The sequence below is a fragment of the Tursiops truncatus genome, chromosome 3, assembly GCF_011762595.2.
Source record: "Tursiops truncatus isolate mTurTru1 chromosome 3, mTurTru1.mat.Y, whole genome shotgun sequence".
NCBI lineage: Eukaryota > Metazoa > Chordata > Mammalia > Artiodactyla > Delphinidae > Tursiops > Tursiops truncatus.
In genome coordinates, this window is record NC_047036.1 from 43,251,735 (window position 1) to 43,257,992 (window position 6,258).

Sequence of the window (6,258 nt, forward strand, 5' to 3'; positions counted from 1 at the left end):
CATCTCCTAATCCTTGAACGATGGAGGTTCCCTTATTTGGGAAAAGGGTCTTTGCAGGTATAATTACATTAAGGATCTTGAGATGAGGAGATCATCCTGGATTAAACAGGTAGACTCTAAACCAAGTATCCTTCTAAGAGAAAGGCAGAGGGAGGTTTGAGAGAAAGGCAGAGGGAGGTTTGAGACAGACAGAAGAGGAGACAGAAGAGGAAGAGGCAACATGGTCACGGAGGCAGAGATTGGAGTGATGTGGCCTCAAGTAAAGAAATGGTGACAACACCAGAAGCAGGAAGAGCTAAAAAACAGACTCCCCCCTAAAGCTCTTCGGAGCGAGAGCAGACCTGCTGGATTTTAGACTGCTGGCCTTCAGAACTGTGAGAGAATAAGCTTGTTGTTTTTAGCCACTTGTTTTGTGGTAATGTATTACTGTAGCCTTAGGAAACTAATACTATACTGAGCATCGGTATCGTACTTTTCAGTTTTCAAAATGATTTGGCACACATGACCTTATTTGATCACACACCCCTGCACTCTGCAGTAATTTAGGTTGGGGACCTAGCTCTGCCACTAAATGGCTATGGGACCTTGTGCAAGTCACCAGCCTCTCTGGCCTTTATCTCTTTATCTGTAAAATGGAGCTAATAACAATGCCTGCCTTGTGCCCCTCACCAAGGTGTCGTGAGGATCAAAGGGAAAGAACATGAGTGAAGGTACTTCCTATACTGAAAAGCTATTTTCACTTCTTACCTTTGGGTACCATCTAAACCATTGCCTGGAGGAGAACGTGGGTGCCACGAACACGTCGGGAGGGCCGTGGACATGCTACTGCTACCTCCTTTACCAGGACCGTATGCAGCTGGAACCCTCTGGAGGTCGGGAGTGAAGCCTGGGGGTGGAGAGACAAGGAATCATTGGGAAACTGGGACAGGGACCGAAGCTTGACAAGACTGAGCTCTGCCATGAATTCAGTCATCTCATGAGCAGAGGATTGGTGTCCCAAGGCTGATTTCTCAAGAAACATATGGTCTAAGAGCAGGAAGGCAGAAAGGTCTGTTCCCCATTAGCCCTTGTCCTCTGCATGGTCAGAAGCCAAAGACCACCCCAGAAGGTGTGAGTGGAAGTTCATTTTCCTGCTGACCTTTCAGTCCTGAGCTTTTGAGTGATGATGGTTCTGAAAGGTGGTAATTAGTGCCAATTGAGGTGATGCTTTTGTGAAGCTGACACCTCTCCATTAGGAAATGGACTAAAGCCAGTGGACCAGCAACTCAACCAGGGGAGAAAAAGCTAAAAAATCAGTGCCTGGCCAAACTCTGCACAATTAGAGTCTTCCTCCAACCATGCTCTGGTGCACAATGGGAACCCTTGCAAGGCTGAAAATGGGAACGCCAAGGTTGAATGCCACCCTAAACTTTGGCATAGACATAAACAATGACAAGGAAAAAGAGACACAATGGGCGAGAGAATAGGAATGGGGGCAAGATAATTCAGTGTGCTTTTGCGGGGCAAAATAAACCCAGGCAGAAGAAAATAGCACGGATTAAGCCAAAGGCACTCATCTAAATTCAGTACGAAGCAATTTCCTGATTTTTAATGAGTTATGTCACTTGCATTCTGTCAAACTTCTTGTCTCCTGTTCTTACGTTCTTTATTTAGTCTCCACAGGTACCCAGAATTCTTCTAAAACTTGGCATCATCAGGAAAAAAAGCTTCACTCAGGTAATCACAACTTTGTAACCATTTTCCTCTTTTTCCTTTAGCCCCAACCAAACCTTTTTCCACACGTAAACACAAGTAATCTTCTAAAAGACAAATCTGAATGTGTCACTCTCCTGCCTAAACCTGTCACTGCTATGCTATTGCTATTGTACCGAAGATAAAAATCTAAAATCCTCAACATGACATGTTCTGGCTCTGAGACCTCACCAAGCCAACCTAGTACTGCTCTCCCCATCACTCTGTACTCTCCTTTGCACTTCTGTTTTCTGGATCTGGGTCTTCAAACAAGTTATTCATATGTGTGCATATATGGATATATATACAGACGTATATGGAAATGACCAAGTTTGATATATACCTAACCAAGTAAGATATGTTCCCTTTGACTAGAAAGCTCTTTCCTCTGCACTTTGCCCGGCCAACTCCCACTTCTGGTTTCCAACACATGGAATGGTCTTTCCAGATCACCCACCCCCCATTTAAAATCATGTTTTCCTTAATATTCTCTCCCATAACACTATTCTTTCCCTTAATAACACTTACCATACTGCTATGTATTTCTTTGCCTTTTGCTTCTCGCACTAAATTGTTAGCTCTAGGATGTAGGGACATAAATGCTTTATTCCCTGCAATAAAGCCAGATATTTTATCCCAGCCCTAGATATTCTGAGATTCAATTGGTCAGGAATTGGTCAGGGGTGGGGTTTGGGCCCTGGCATTTCTTCATTGCTCCTTGGGTGATTCTAGTGTGCAGTGAGGATGGAGGACTATTTATACAGTCTACCCTCATCATTTCAGGAAGGAAGTAAATGAAGCCCAGAGAGGTCACGTGACTTGCTCAGGGTCTTCTAGTGGTGGAAACAAGGACGCAGTTCTTTCAGAGCCTGGTCTCTTTACACACTATGATGTCCCTTCACTTAACCTGGAGAAGCTCTGTAAATGAGGAGGGAAAGGTTTCTCACAATTTTTGCATGCTTGGTAGGATAACCAATTTGTACCTGTTTACCTGGGACTTCCCTGGTTTTAGCAAGTTAAGAAGGGGAGAAAATGCTATCTGCCTCATAGCTGTTGTGAAGGTTAAATGACCTAACGTACGTAAAGCACGTGGCACAAAGCCTGGCATGCACGTAGTAGGAGATCAACTATTGTTAGTTTATAAAACGATATAGGAGTCTTTGGAGACAGGCTACCAAGGTAGAAACTCTGCCTTCCTCCCACCCTCCCTCCCTTCCTTCCTCTTTGTTCTTTTTTTCCTTTCTTAGTACAGGTGTAAATATATAAACATAGAATGGAGATGTCTCTTAGCAGTTGTGAGCACACTAAAATCCTTCTCTTTAAACCGGTACTCATTACTGTCTGTCAACTTTAAATGCCACCCAGACGTCTCTAGGTAGTGTAATTTCTCCCTGCCAAGTGAAAGCATTCACAGTGCTCAATCTGCTCAATCATTAAGCAGCTACTTAAAACAACTCTTTCAGGGCCTCTCCTTCCCTTGGGCATCCATGCTTGTAACTCTGTCAAAGTGCCTGTTTCCTGGAATCTGGCTTCTGCAGACTTCCCAGATGTTGGTATGCCAGACTAATTATTTTTCTAAGGCGGCACTGGTGTCCTCAGGATACCAGCTGAATTTGATCCATATGGTAGCTCTGGGAAGGGCAAAATGCTAATTATGTAGAACTTAGGCCATTGATATTTGTTTGTTTGTTTATTATCTGCACAGGCCAACTGAGGGATAAACTTGGAGGCAACTCCAACATGGTAACTGGGGTGTTCATTTAGTTAGTCTTACCTCACTTGTACTGGCGATCTTTATGTCTTTAGCAAATCCATATTAGAAATGGTAGTTCATTTGTGGAACTGTGAACGAAACAGAAATGCAGCAAATCGGAGATTTTTTGACGATGGGACTTTGAAGATTATCTCATCCAACCCCCTTGAGAGTACAGCTCATTTAATATTTTGTTAATGTAACATTTTGCAATCCACCAGGAAATTCCTCTAATCTTATCATCACCCATCAATTGGTGACAAAAGGATTTGGGGAAGGAAAGCAGCTGCAGATTTTGATGAGGGAGGGCAGTGGGCAGGTGAGGGGGGAATACATCTTGCGTGATATGCCAGGGAGAGGCTCAGCAAGGAAGGAACAGTCTAGGGAGATTGGCAATCAATAAAATCTAGCATTCTACAAAGCCATAAAAAAGAATGAACTCTATATATGTACAACAGGGATGGATATCAAAATAATTATGTGAGAGAAAGAAGCCAGATGAAAAGAGTATATAGTGCATGTCATTTATATACAGTTCTAGAAAATGTAAACTGATCTATAGTGACAGAAGCAGATCAGTAGTTGCCTGTGACTACACAACCACTATCCAACCGGCTCCTGAAGTAAGAAACTTGGTATCACCCTTGAGCCCTGCTTCTCCCTCCCACTCCCTGTCCCATGACTCAGTTGCCAGGTCCAATAGATTCTACCTTTTTAATGTTGTTCACAATCACCTTTTTCTCTCTATTATCATGGTCACCCTCTTAGGTCAGAGCTTCAAACATCTTATCTATACATTATTTTTAGTAGCCTCCAACCTATTTCTTTACCTCTATTTCCTGCCTGTTCTAATTTATCCTCTGTACTACTGTCAGAGTAACTATTAAATGTTTTCTATTGTTCAAACATAAAACTCCCCCAATATAAAGCATTTTTAAATTGTTTAAAATAATTAAGAAATATGCATAGAATTATAATACAAACACCTATGTGTCTATCACCCAGAATTAAGAACTGTTCACATTTTGGAATTTCTATTTGGCATAGTTTTTGAAAAGAAAACTTAAAATGAAATCATCTTTGTTTTCTTCTCCATCTACCCTACCAATGCTTCCCAGTTTCTAACACTGTCATTGATCACATATAACTGTATGTACTTATTTAGCTCATGTTTTTATACTTTTACTAAACATATGTATCCCTGTGTTAAAAATGAAATGTGGTATCTGCAACTTGCTTTACTACAAGTCTTTGAGATGTATGTGTTTTGATAAATATAAAGATGAAATTGACTCTGTACTGCTATATCCTATCATATGAGCATATCATACTTAATCCATTATCTTATGAGTAGGGCATTTATGTTGTTTCCAATTTTTTGCTACTAACAGCAATTCTTAATAAACATCATTGTATATATCCCTGTGGTAGGATGAGAGGTGAACCTAAACTTATGCCCATACCCTAATCTTTTGAATCTGTAAATATTACCTTTTATGGCAAAAGATGTGATTAAATTCAAGATCTTGAGAAGAAGCACTTATCTTGGATTATCCAGGTGGGCTCTAAATGCAATTACATGTATCCTATAAGAGAGAGGCAGAGGGAGATTCAACACCGCACATACAGAGGAGAAGGCCATGTGAAGATGGAGCAGACAGAGAGCCACGTGGCCACAAGCCAAGGAATGCCAATGGTCACCAGAACCTGGAGGAGGCAAGGAATGGATTCCCCCGCATGGCCTCTGGAGGGAGCATAATGCTGCTTACACCTTGGTTCCCAACTCCCGGCTCCAGAACTATGAGAGAATAAATTTCTGTGGTTTTAAGCCACCAGGTCTGTGGTAATTTGTTATGGCAGCCAAAGAAACTAACATGCTGTATAATGTACTGTGTTTACTATTACATTGTATAATCATTTTCCAGGATTTAAATTTAGGAGTTGCAGGGTATGTACATATTCTATCTTGTGTAGACGTTTAGAGGGCATTCTAATTTACACTCCTCACAGCAGTATATGATGTTTTTCATTTCCCACAATCTTGTCAATGTTGGTATTGCTAGACTTTAAAATCTCTGCCAATTCAAAGTAGTATTTCATTGTTATTTTATTTGCATTTCCCTGATTACTTGTTAGGTTGAGAATATTTTTGTGTGATCCTTGGTCATTTGAATTTCCCCTCAGTGAGATTCCTGCTTATAATCTCCATGCATATTTATTGGATTGTTTACATTTTTCTTATTTCAGTAGTTCTTTACATTTTTGAATGTAATCAAAATTACTAATACTAATCCTCAGTCTGTTACCTATGGTTCACATATCTTCTACAAGTCTTTGGATCCTTTAACAATGATATTTTAAGGGAGAGAATTTTTAAAAACTATCAAATTTTAAAGAGTTCCTAAACTTGTTCTTTGAGTTATTTTTTTTGTGTTTTGCCTAAGAAATCTTTCCCTACATCCAAGTCACAAAAACTCCTCTATACATTTTTTTTACAACTGTCTTAAAGTTCTCTATTTTTCACATTTGATCTTCAATCTATTTAGAACTTATTTGTGAGAACAGTATGAAGTTGGAATAACTTCATTTTTTCCCATATAAAAGTCACTTTTACCATTTCTCCACTGGTTTGTAATACCACCTCAATCCCGTACCAATCCAATAAACTGTCATTTCTGGGTCTCTATTTAGTTTCACAAACTATACGCCCATTGTAACTGCCAGACTGCTGGATTACTAAGGGCTCAGGAGGGAATTGCAAATGACCACTAGAA

At 40.4% G+C, this 6,258-nt stretch overlaps 1 long non-coding RNA gene across 1 annotated transcript; it reads right to left on the reverse strand.

Moving 5' to 3' along the window:
- Window positions 1–752: 752 nt before the first annotated feature.
- Window positions 753–5,072, reverse strand: LOC141278183 (uncharacterized). Its single transcript, XR_012330524.1, has 3 exons — window positions 4,976–5,072; window positions 3,506–3,573; window positions 753–886 (listed from the first exon to the last, which is right to left on the reverse strand). It is a non-coding gene; the product is annotated as an uncharacterized lncRNA (long non-coding RNA).
- Between the last annotated feature and the right edge of the window lie 1,186 nt (window positions 5,073–6,258).